This window comes from Moschus berezovskii, chromosome 6, assembly GCF_049115385.1.
Source record: "Moschus berezovskii isolate FMDL1 chromosome 6, NW_MosBer_1.0, whole genome shotgun sequence".
NCBI lineage: Eukaryota > Metazoa > Chordata > Mammalia > Artiodactyla > Moschidae > Moschus > Moschus berezovskii.
The window spans coordinates 61846239-61858557 of record NC_142465.1 but is presented as its reverse complement, the minus strand read 5'-3'; the positions used below and the strand labels follow the sequence as shown (position 1 = coordinate 61858557).

Below are 12319 nucleotides of genomic sequence, written 5' to 3'. Positions count from 1 at the left end.
TGCCAACTTACTCATTATTTCTTTTCTTTACCTGATATCAACACATCTAAATTTTTGTTAAATACTCCTTTTTTTAAAACAGCATGACCAGGAGTTTCATATTAATTCCTAAACCTGATAGAATCATCCTGCTTGCCTATTTTCAAATACATTCCTCAAAAACCTCTTAAATAACTGACCTTCAGAATTATTATGTAGAAAGTTAATCTTTATAGGAGTCATTAACTAAATTGAGTAGATTAAGCGTAAACTAGAAAACAATAAAAAAGCAGGCAAACATAACCCTAACCTGTTTGAGTCTGGAAGAATTTTCTTTTTTCTTAAAGGGAAGGACAGGTTTCTGCCATGTGGCTGTACCTGGCAGTCCTCGTGGGCCTGTACTACCTCCTGCGCTGGTACCGGGAGAGGCAGGTGGTGAGCCACCTCCAGGACAAGTTCATCTTCATCACGGGCTGTGACTCGGGCTTCGGGAACCTGCTGGCCAGGCAGCTGGACCTATGAGGCTTGAGGATCCTGGCTGCATGTCTGACAGAGCAGGGAGCTGAGCAGATGAGGAACCAGACATCAGACAGGCTGCAGACGGTAATCCTAGACGTCACCAAGACAGAGAGCATTGCTGCGGCCACCAAGAGGGTGAAGGAACTTGTTGGGGACAGAATTATGGCCAGGGGAAGTCTGTCCATTGGATAGGCTGCTTTGTATTCAGTGTTTTAGAATTAGCAAAAACCACGCCAGGTGAAAAGTCTTGGGGATCAGGGTGGGGATAAATTTGGGACATGTTTTATTACATGAAGACTCAAAAATACACTGGCATTCATGAAGTAAGTGAACATATTTGGGACTGGCCTAAAAAAGTCAGGTTGTATGGAATATGTGTGTATCAGAGTGGAAGGTAAAACAGTGAGGAAACATGTTTAACAGGTAAGAGTATGTATAGGTAGGGAAGATAGAATGAAGGCTAGAAAGGCAATGAGGGGAAAGAAAGAGGTGACTGTGGTGCAGAAACCGTAATTTGTGTGTGTGGTATCCTCTGAAAGTCCAGAGTAAAAATGTTAACTCTGCCACGAGCAGGCTGCCATTATGTTGCTTGTATATAATTTTACATGTCTTTTCTTGAGAACAGTATAAACCTGTCTTTCTTAAAGTTAGCAAATGGTGAGAATCAGAAAAACCTACTGTATCCAGGGAGGGTTCTGGAAATGTCTTTAGTGTTCAGTCAGTGCCAACAGTGAATTTATGATGAGTCGACCTTGAGAAAATAATTGAGATCAAGGTATACCCAAACTCTTGTCACCAAGACCCAAGCAAAATCTGTGTGAACTGTCCCCTCTTATCAGTCCTGGTGTGAGTTTCTCAGATAGCCCAGGCAAGCAGCAGAGAGGGCTTCCTGTGAGGCTAAGTAAGTGCCTGACCTTTGGCAAGGGAGCAGCCAGATTTCTCAATTTTATAGAAGAAAGTCCAGGGCCGGCCATTTGGGATCTGAAAGTGGTATGTCCTTCAGCTGAGTGAGCATTCTGCAGACTAATAGCTGTAGGTGTTGGTTCTTTCTCCCTTTCTTGCACTCACCTGGCCTTGACACATGTGCATCCTGGGAAAGAACTCTGAATACAGGAAATCCCTGAGAGACAGGCTGAAGCCAAGGAAAGGCACGTTGACCGTCCCACTGCCCGTCCTGCGCTCAACATGAAGGAACTGCTGTTGTTGTTCAGTCTCTAGGTCATGTCTGACCCAATGGACTGAAGCCTGCCAGGCTCCTCTGTCCATGGGATTTTCCAGGCAAGAGTACTGCAGTGGGTTGCCATTTCCTTCTCCAGGGGATCTTCCCATTCCAGGGATCAGACCCACATCTCCTGCATCTTCTGCATTGGCAGGCGGATTCTTTCCCACTAGCACCGCCTGGGAAGCCTGAAGGAACTGCTGCTTTCTCTCAAGTTCTGCATGTTTCTCCCTTGCATAGCCCTTCTGCTCCCAGTGCTGAAAGGAAATCGAGAATTAATTCCCTCTGTCCATGCTGGGTGGTCCTCTCAGCTGCAAGTGTTCCAGTCGTTGGCACAGGTGGAGGACACTTTATCCTTATTTTTGTAAAAGGCTCTGGGACCATTTTTTTTTTGGGGGGGGCGCTGCTGTTTAAATGTCTTCTTTTGGCACTTTGGCAAAATGCTTGTTCACAATTACTGACAGCAGCATGATTTTCTAGTTTAAATTCATGACACAAAAACTTACTAAATTTTTGTTTGAGCTACATAGCTACTGAGGCCAAATAAAAGAGGATGAGATATTGCCTTGCTTCAGCTGAATGTCCAGCTGGTCACTGTAGAGACCCTGCACTGCACATCAGATCAAAGGCGTGGAAATGCAGCTACACCCATGTAGAGAAAAGATTTTCTCTTAGTTAAAAAGTAAATTTTAAAATAAAGCTTTGTTTGAAAACAAACTAGTGCTAGAAATAAAACTGTCATAACTAACTATAATTCATTTTAATTGGTGATTGCGACTCTGTAGCTATCATCACAAACACTTGGAAATTCTGTTGATGTGAGAAAATTGAACTCTTAAATTGTTTACAGAACAATGAACCATTAATTAGGTTGACATGTATTTTGTAATCATTTATTTCAAAAAGTGTTCTATTTGGTCACATTATTTCAAGATCTTGGAGTGAATAAGGACTTTTCACTGCCTCAAGTATTTTCAAAGCACCCCAAAATTTCTTGAGCCCCAGGATGCATGTCTCCTTTGAAGTTTCGCTTTTCTCTCCCTCTCCCGTAGTAATGAGAGAAAAATGAAAAGGGGGTTCGGCCCTTTTAGAGATAAGTCTCCATATGTTAATGAAAGGTTGGAGCCTCAAAACCTCACACCCTCAAGGTTCCAGAAATAAGCCTCCTCCTTAAGGAGCTAAATCTGATGCATTTGGGGACTGCTGACGCCCATGGCTTCCTGTGGTCACCGTTTTCTTCATTCTGCATCTCTGAATTGGAGCCTCTCCTTTAAAGGCCACCCCTGGCTGAAGCCTTCTCTCTAAATCTAGTTATGCATACATTTCTGACTTTTTTGGAATTTAATCTTGGTTGTACTGATTATCAGTGTAGTCCCTTTTCCCAATACAACTTTTATTGCAAGCAATTTTAAATTTCTTGAGAGAATGATTGATATCTTAACTATTTGAATATGTATTATTTACACATACAGTCTTCTATGAGACTGGATGACATTGGCACATAAGAATCAGTGAACACCCCAGCACAGATCCCTCACACTCTTCCCCTTTAAAAAAAAATGGGATATACTTGCTTTACAATGTTGTGTTGGTTTCTGCTGTACAACACAATGAATCAGCTATAAGCATACATATATCCCCTCTCTCTTGGACCTCTCCCCCACCCGCTTCCCCCATCCCCCCATCTGGGTCATCACAGAGCCCTGCTCTGAGCTCCCTGTACTATACAGCAGGTACTCTCTGTCTTTTGAGAATGGGATCTCTGAAGTGGAGAATGGCCTCTGCTGGGATTTTGAGCCAAGGACATAAATTATGGCAGATGTCATTTCTTTCCTATTCACATCCTCCATCCTCTGCAAAGTTCTAAAAAATGATTAAAGGAAAGAAAGTAATATTGTTTAAAAAAAAAGTAATACTGATATTGGGGAATCATTACTTAAACAGCATTCTCACAATACAAGAGTGTATATTCTCTTCCTTTCAGTCTTTTTGGGTTGTGAGAGTGGTGGAGAGAAGACCAGGAATTGTGAGACAATGAAAGAAATGTGAAGGGATTTCCCAGGTGGTGAGAGTGGTAAAGAACCTGCCTGCCAATGCAGGAGATGTAAGAGATGTCGGTTTGATCCCTGGGTTGAGAAGATGCCTTGGAGGAGGCCTTGGCAACCCACTCCAGCATTCTTGCCTGGAGAATCCCACGGACAGAGGAGCCTGGCAGGCTATTGTCCACGGGGTGAAGTGGCTTAGCACTCACACACATGAAGGAACATGGAATTTAAGACCTTTCCCTTTGTTTATTTTTGTAAGTTACAATCTGTTCTCTATGAGTTACTGCCCTGTTGCCAGGACCTTGCCACTTGGGTAACTTTACTCTGAACATCGCCCAACATTGGCAGTTCTTAGTCAGTGTGTGTGAAAACATCAGGATGTATCAAAAATCATGGGGACAGTACAGTAATTTATTGGTTAAAAATTAATATTTTAATTAAATATTAAAATTAATGTTGGTTAAAAATTAATATTTGAGTTACTAAGTTTGGCTTCCCTGGTGGCTCAGATGGTAAAGCGTCTGCCTGCAATGCAGGAGACCTGGGTTCGATCCCTGGGTTGGGAAGATCTCCTGGAGAAGGAAATGGCAATCCACTCCAGTGTTCTTGACTGGAAAATTCCATGGATGAAGGAGCCTGGTAGGCTACAGTCCATGGGGTCACCAAGAGTAGGACACGACTGAACCACTTCACTTCAAGGTTGTACAGGGTTCAAGATAAATTGGAAAGGAGTTAAGATTATCTTTGATTTCACTCTCTGTTGGTCACTCACATTTCCATTGTTTTTTAAAAGGGAGGGAAGTGTAGTACTATCATCTCAGGTATGGGAGAGTGTGAGAGTTAATAACTGAGTCATGAGAACATGCTGCTTCAGGATATTGCATGCAAAGCTTAATGATATAAAAATAAGTAATTTTTGGTCCTGTTGTTTACTGAGCTCTGCAAGGTTTTCAAAGCAAAGACAGGGCAATGGGGCTGAGGCTTGCTGGGCTCATTACTTTCCTAGAAGCCTGAGACATCTTAGTTGCATCCCATTTTTATAACAACCACCTCTACTTTTTCCAGCTCACTGCAACTCTCCCCCAGATCCCAAATTTTCTGGCCCAGTAGGACCTCCAATCCATTGATTTAAGTATTTTTCACAAATCCTTATCCCCCTGTCTTCATACCATGATCTGTTACTGTGATCACCCCATTGCATATGCCTGACACTCTCTCATCCCCTTTTCTCTCTTCGTGGTACTTGGTAAAACCACAAGCCTGGGTAATACCATCTCTCACTGCCCCATGCCTGCCCTTGTGGAAAAATTCATGACCACAACTCTCTAGTGAGCTTTTATGCTGTTGCTGTTTATATGGTTATACTTCATTCATTCTCCTAATTTCCAAACAACCATTTCAAACTTTTCCTCTCTTCATACCTCCAACTTATTCCCTCCTACTCTTGCTCTGGGCTGATGACCTACTTAACTGAGAAAAACTGAAGCAATTAGGAGAGAATTTCCCTAGACTCTTCCTATCTCCTCTACCCACCTGCCATCATCTGTACCAGCAAAACCTGTCCTACCTTCCTTCTGTGTAAATCCAGTCCACTCACTTGTGCAATAGAGCATATCCCTTTCAGCCTATTCAGCACACCTTTCCAGTGGTTCTACTCTCTATCTTGTCTGCTGAACCATTAATGTTTTGCTCTCCACCACCTATTTCTCCCATCTTGCCATCCTCTTACTGCTACCTCCAGTCACCACCACCAAATCTTTTTCTTGTTACAACCAAGTTCCTCTATGGATTTGTCTATGCTCATGGCCTTCAATCCCTCTTCCTATTTTCTACTGAAATGTTTCCAATCATGCATCCATAGCTGCTTTTATCAAGGTATCCAATGACTTCCACCTTCTCCACCCAAGGGACAATTCTCAGTCCTTACTCTACTCTCCATAGCAAAATTTGACCACTTTCTCTGTCTCTTTCCTTCTCGATATACCCTCTATCCTTGGTTTTCAGAACACTATTCTCTGACAGCTTATTTCCTCTTGTCTCAGTATTTTCTCTCAGTTTCCTTTGCTGGTTTCTCCGTTTCCTCCAGATCATTAAAGTAGAATGTGCTCAGGGCTTAATTTTTGGAGATCTAGGGTAAGAAAAGCTATGACCAACCTAGATGGCATACTAAAAAGCAGAGACATTATTTTGCCAACAACGGTCTATCTAGTCAAAGCTATGGTTTTTCCATCAGTCATGTATGGATGTGAGAGTTGGACTATAAAGAAAACTGAGCACCAAAGAATTGATACTTTTGAACTGTGGTGTTGGAGAAGACTCTTAAAAGTGCTCTGGACAGCAAGGAGATCCAAGCAGTCCATCCTAAAGGAAATCAGTCCTGAATATTCATTAGAAGGACTGATGCTAAAGCTGAAACTCCAATACTTTGGCCACCTGATGTGAAGAACTGACTCATTGGAAAAGACCCTGATGCTGGGAAAGATTGAAGGTGGGAGGAGAAGGGGAAGACAGAGGATGAGATGGTTGGATGACATCACTAACTCGATGGACATGAGTTTGAGCAAGCTCCAGAGATTGGTGATGGACAGGGAAGGCTGGTGTGCTGCAGTCCATGGATACAAAGAGTCCAACACGACTGAGCGACTGAACTGAACTGAGGATATTTACACTTATATTTCCAAGCCATATCTCTATCCTGAATTCCAGACTCAAATTTCTAATAGCTTCCAATTGGATATCTTGAGAAACATCTCAAATTTAACCTTAGTGTGCCAAACACCTGATTATTGCCCGTCTCCCAATATTTCCCATTTCATTAATCATAACTTCATTCTGTTGTTCATTTCAGAAAAATCATTCTTGGTGTCACTTCTCTCCCTCACCATATTCAAAAAGTCAGAGATTTATATTGTGTCTTGAAAATTTGTCTAGAGGTTTTTTGTTTTTTTTTGATACTGCTGTTCTAGCAGTCCAGCACTAGGCATCATCATTTCATGTCTGGATCACTGCAATAACATCCTTCCAGGTGCTTCTGCATCAACTCTCATCAGTTCAACATAGCAGACACAGAGTACCTTTTAAAAAATAAATTCAATATGTCACAGCTCTACCGAAAACCTTACAGTGAGACTTCCTTGGTGGCCCAGTGTTTAAGAATCTTCTTGCCAATGCAGGGGACATGGGTTCAATCCCTGGTCAGGAAGTTTCCACATGCTGCAAAGTAACTAAGCCCATGTGCCACAACTACTGAGTCTGCGAGCTATAACTACTACAGCCCGTATGCCTAGAGCCTGTGCTCGGAAACAAGAGAAGCCTGTACACTGCAAAGAAGAGTCACCCCCGCATGCTACTTGCCGCAACTAGAGAAAGTCTGCTCACAGCAATGAAGATCTAGCACGAAAAAACAAAAACAAAACCCGCAAAAATCCTACAATGGCTTCCTTTGTCACCTGAAGTAAAAGCTAAACTCTTTAAAGTGACCTGAAAGGCCTTGTATTATCTGGCATCCCACTGCTTCCCTGACCGACTCTCTGCTGTTACCTAACTATTGCCTTCAGCCCCAGACACGTTGGTCTTCTTGCTGTTCCTCCATCAGGCCAGGCATCCTCCTGCCTGACAGTATTTATTGCAGCTGTTGTTTTTAACTTAAACCTATCTAAGCTCCAGATGGTCCTTTGACCCATTTTTCTTCTGTAAAATAGAACTTGCTCAGTTCTCTATTTTACTAGGAAGCTTGTCCCAACCACCTCACTCAGTATGGTGACAAACAGTTCTCACCAGCCCACCCAGTCCTGCTCACCAGCTTTTTAAATCCATTACTATTTACCACCATCTAAATACTTTGGCCACCTCATGCGACGAGTTGACTCACTGGAAAAGACTCTGATGCTGGGAAAGGTTGGGGGCGGGAGGAGAAGGGGACGACGGAGAATGAGATGGCTGGATGGCATCACTGACTCTGTGGACATGAGTTTGAGTGAACTCCGGGAGTTGGTGATGGACAGGGAGGCCTGGCGTGCTGTGATTCATGGGGTCGCGGAGAGTCGGACACGACTGAGCGACTGAAATGAACTGAACTGAACTGAATATACTTTAGGTCTTCTCTGTAGCTTAAACGGTAAAGAATCTGCCTGCAATGCAGGAGACCCAGGTTCGATCCCAGGGTCAGGAAGATCCCCTGGAGAAGGGAACGGCAATCCACTCCAGTATTCTTGCCTGGAGAATCCCATGGACAGAGGAGCCTGGAGGGCTCAGTCCTTAGGATCGCAAAGAGTTGGACTCGACTGAGCAACTAACACTACTAACATACTCCATCAGGCTTCCCAGGTGGTGCTAGTGGTAAAGAATCTGGCTGCAATGCAGGAGACCAAATGCAGTTCAATCCCTGGGTTGGGAAGATCCCCTGGAGGAGGGCATGGCAACACACTCCAATAATCTTGCTGGAGAATCCCCTGGATAGAGGAGCCTGGCAGGCTACAGTCCATAGGGGCACACAGAGTTGGACATGACTGAAGTGACTTACCATGCACACATAAAACATACTTTATAATTTGCCAATCTATTGGATTTATTGTTTATCTTCCTCAAGAGAATGTGGTTTGAACACTGAAATGATTCGTAAATGGGTTTTCTGTCTCTAATACCCTTTGTTTCTACCCCAGGCCCTTGGGGTTTGGTGAACAATGCCGGCATCCTTCTGCCTGCTACCCTGAATGAATGGCTGACCAAAGATGACTTCTCCAAGATCTTGCGTGTGAACTTGATTGACCGCATCGAGGTGACACTGAGCTTTCTTCCCCTGATCAGAAAGACCAGGGGAAGAGTAGTCAATGTTTCTAGTCCAGCTGGGAGAGTATCCCTGTTTGGCGGTGGCCACTGCATTTTTAAGTACGGGGTAGAAGATTTTTCCGACAGTCTGAGGTAAGGCCCAACCTCTGAGGAAGACTTGACTGTGGCTAGGAGTGTATTTGTGAATGGTGAGCCTGGTTTCCTGATATATAGATGGCAACTAAAATGAGAAACTTTGGAAATGGAATGTCCAAATCTTTTCACAATATAAGGTAATACATTAGGGAATGTGAAAAATGTATTAGGATTTATTTGGTCTTAATTGCCACTCCTATAAGATTTCTATGCGTTTCAAATAAATTTAATATATTTCTGTAAGACATATATATGTATAAAATATAAATGAATATTATGCATGTAATGTACACTTCACATGTGAATGATAAGAGTCTGTCACTAAAAAATTATTTGCCTTATTAATTAAGTACCTTAAGTCACTAAACCTGACTGACAGTTCTCATAAGGAAAGACTGAACCTTGGTGAGTTAAAGGGAAAGCTCTGGCCCAAGCATTCTATTTACTCCTCACAGAAAACTCATGCATAAGACATGATGATTCTCTATGGTCAAATGTGAAGTTGAGCCAGGATCTGAACTCAGTTCTGTGGGTGAAAATCTCTGGAGTGGGCGTACAGCAAATATGAACATGAGTATGTGCTGGTGCATAGAGGCATCGACAAGGGGGTGACTTACCTTTCCCTGGGGCAGAGGCCAAGGAAGGCTTCACAAAGACACTGAGTTCTAACCTGAGCAGTAGGTAAGGAGGAAGAGGCTCAGGGGTTCAGGGAGCTGTCACAGAGGGGGGAGGGTCTGTAAGAAAGTGGTGTGAGATGGGCAGCAAGAGGCAGCATCAAAGCCCAGATCTGAAGCGTTTTAGAAAGCAATCTATGGGTGTTGGCCCTTCTCATTTGACTTGAACATCTTCCCAAGATGCTTCAGTGTACTCTTTCATATTCTTCCCTGACCCAAATGCCTTTCTTGAAACATTCTGTCTTGGGCATTCTTTGCTTAAGAAGGGATGAGATTGATTAGGTCAGACATTGATATCGTTTCCTTGGTTAACACTCTCTCAGCTTGTGTTTCAGAAGGGAGCTCAGTCATTTTGGCATTTGTGTTGTTCTCATAGTACCTGGAAAGTACAAAACATCCATTTTCCCTGACAATATGCAGGATATACTCGAGGGGATCTGGAGTCAAGTGTCCTCAGAGGTGAAAGAGAGCTACGGACAGAAGTACTTTGAAGACTGTAAGTTCTTCCTCTATTCCCCCAGAGTGGGGATGGCAGAGTTATTAACTTCTCAAGTCCTTGCTGTGTATAGCAGGAGGCCCAGCTCACTTGCTGCTGTCCCTCCTGCTTCACTCAGGCTGTCAGGTTTCCCCTGAGCCCCAATACCTGCTCAGTATATGAGAGCTCTGTGCCAGGTGCTATGGAAGAATTAACTCTGTCAGTTCTCATAACCCTAGAAGGAAAGTGGTGGTGTTATCCCTCATTTACGGATAAGGAAACTGAAGCCTGAAATATTGAGTCATTTCCCAAGATTACTCTGCAAGTCAGTGGCAGAGTGATGAATTGAATCCTGCAATGTTTGGACATGACTGAGAGACTGAGCATGCACACAAACATATATATGTGTGTGTTACATACACACACACACACATATATACACACACACATATAATGTTGCTTTAGACAACTTTAGCCCAATAGAAATACAATGCTAGCCACAACTGTTAGCCATATATGCAATTTTAATTTTTCTAACAGCCACATTAAAGAAAAACGACAGGTGAATTTAATTCAGAACAGGTTCGACGCATAAATTTTCCTCTGTTCAAAAAAAAAAAAATAATTCAGAACAGACTCTATCCAAAATACTGTCATTTCAACAAATCAATATAAAAAATTACGACTGAGATATTTTACATTCTTTCTTTGTACATTTGCAACCCAATGTGAATTTTTACATTTATTGTGCATCTCAGTCAGACCACATTTCTTATGCTCAGTTGCCACATGTGGCTCTGGCTGCAGTGCTGGACAGCACAGCTGCAGAGCCTGTGCCCTGAACCCTGCACCCTGCACCCTCTTGCACAGCCCTCCAGCAGCTACCACCCAGCCTCAGACCTGGAAAACAAGGTACTCCCCCACTCCTCCAATATTGCTTGTACCTTGTATTTTCTCCTGCTTCTTTTCAAGTTAATGTGTTACCACAGTTCTAACTTTTTCCCCTCTCTATAACAGATTGCCAGTATTTTCATGGCTTCATTGCTAAGGGAAAGGAGAATCTGAGCCTGGTCACCAACTGCATGGAGCACGCCCTGACTGCTGTTCATCCTCGTATCCGCTACTCTATTGACTGAGATAGCAAATGCTTCACTTTTGCTCTTATTCACCAACATCTGTGGTAGACTTTATCCTTTGTCATATTTTATAGGCAATTGGGCCCTAAAATGCTTTGTAGTCTGTGGGTTCAACCTAAACACTTGATTCCATATGGGGAGCAGTCATCAGATTTTCTTCTTGAAAGGAGAACGAACCAGAGGAACATGCAGCTCTCTGCTCCGGTGGGTCCTCAGAGATGATGCCATATTTTAGTTCACAAATTTTCAGATTCTTTCAAAAAATACTTGGTGCATACGTCCAATATTCCAGGCACAGTTCTGGGTGCTAAAGATTCATCCATGTACAAAACAAGGTCCCTGCCTCGTGGCACTCACTTTCTAGCTGGATCACTCCAGTGTGGGTTGACTCTGCCGAGAGAATTTTCAAAATTCAAAATTCAAAGGTTGTCTCTTAACAACCTGGTGTAAGGGGTGTGGGCATGATATTAGCTAGTAACTTGAGAGTCTCACATTATTGGTGGTTTTCTATTTTAGATATAATTTTCTTTCCAGCAGTTTTTTTTTAATCTTACTTTTCTAAAAATTACTTTTCTATCAAATAAATCCTGGAAAATCCCATGGACAGAGGAGCCTGGGGGGCTATAGTCCATGGGGTAGCAAAGAGTCGGACACAACTGAGTGACTAACACACACACATGCACATAACTACCTCTGCCCAGATTCTCTGGCAGTGGTCACCTGCATGACTCTGTGGAAGTGTTCCTCTAGTCCTTACCTTGTTTTTTGACCCCTGCTTTGCCCCAGATCAACCTCACTCTCCTTCCATCACCCAATTCCTCTCAGTTTTGCTCCCCTCCCCACTTAGCTTTGGGGAGAGTACATTGAGTGTAGGGAAACTGGCCTTGGGAATCAAAAAGGGCCAAGGTTGGATCCCAACTCTGCTATTTCTGACTGTATAACTCTGGGCAAAAGTATTGTTCTGAGTTTGCTTCTCTTAAATGAGAATAATGTTGTCCCATATGTCTGTTTCAAGAGTTCAGAGAGACTCAAGGTGCTCTGAGATGGATCCTTCTTTCTGCCTCTGGAGGATATTCTTGGAAGTTACGCTTCAAATATTCTAAAACTAACCATTTGTCCTGTGTCTCTCTTTATGCTTGGTCGCTCAGTTGTGTCCGACTCTTTGTGATCCTGTGGATTGTAGCCCACCAGGCTCCTCTATCCGTGGGATTCACCAGGCAAGAATACTGGACTGGGTTGCCATTTTCCTTTCCAGGGATCTTCCCAACCTAGGGACTGAACCTGCATCTCCTGAGGCTCCTGCATTGGCTGGCAAATTCTTTACCACTGAGCCACCTGGGACTCTCTTA

General features: G+C 43.1%; 1 pseudogene; it reads left to right on the top strand.

Moving 5' to 3' along the window:
• Positions 1-345: 345 nt before the first annotated feature.
• On the top strand, positions 346-11439 carry LOC129536323 (retinol dehydrogenase 16-like; annotated as a pseudogene).
• Positions 11440-12319: the final 880 nt, after the last annotated feature.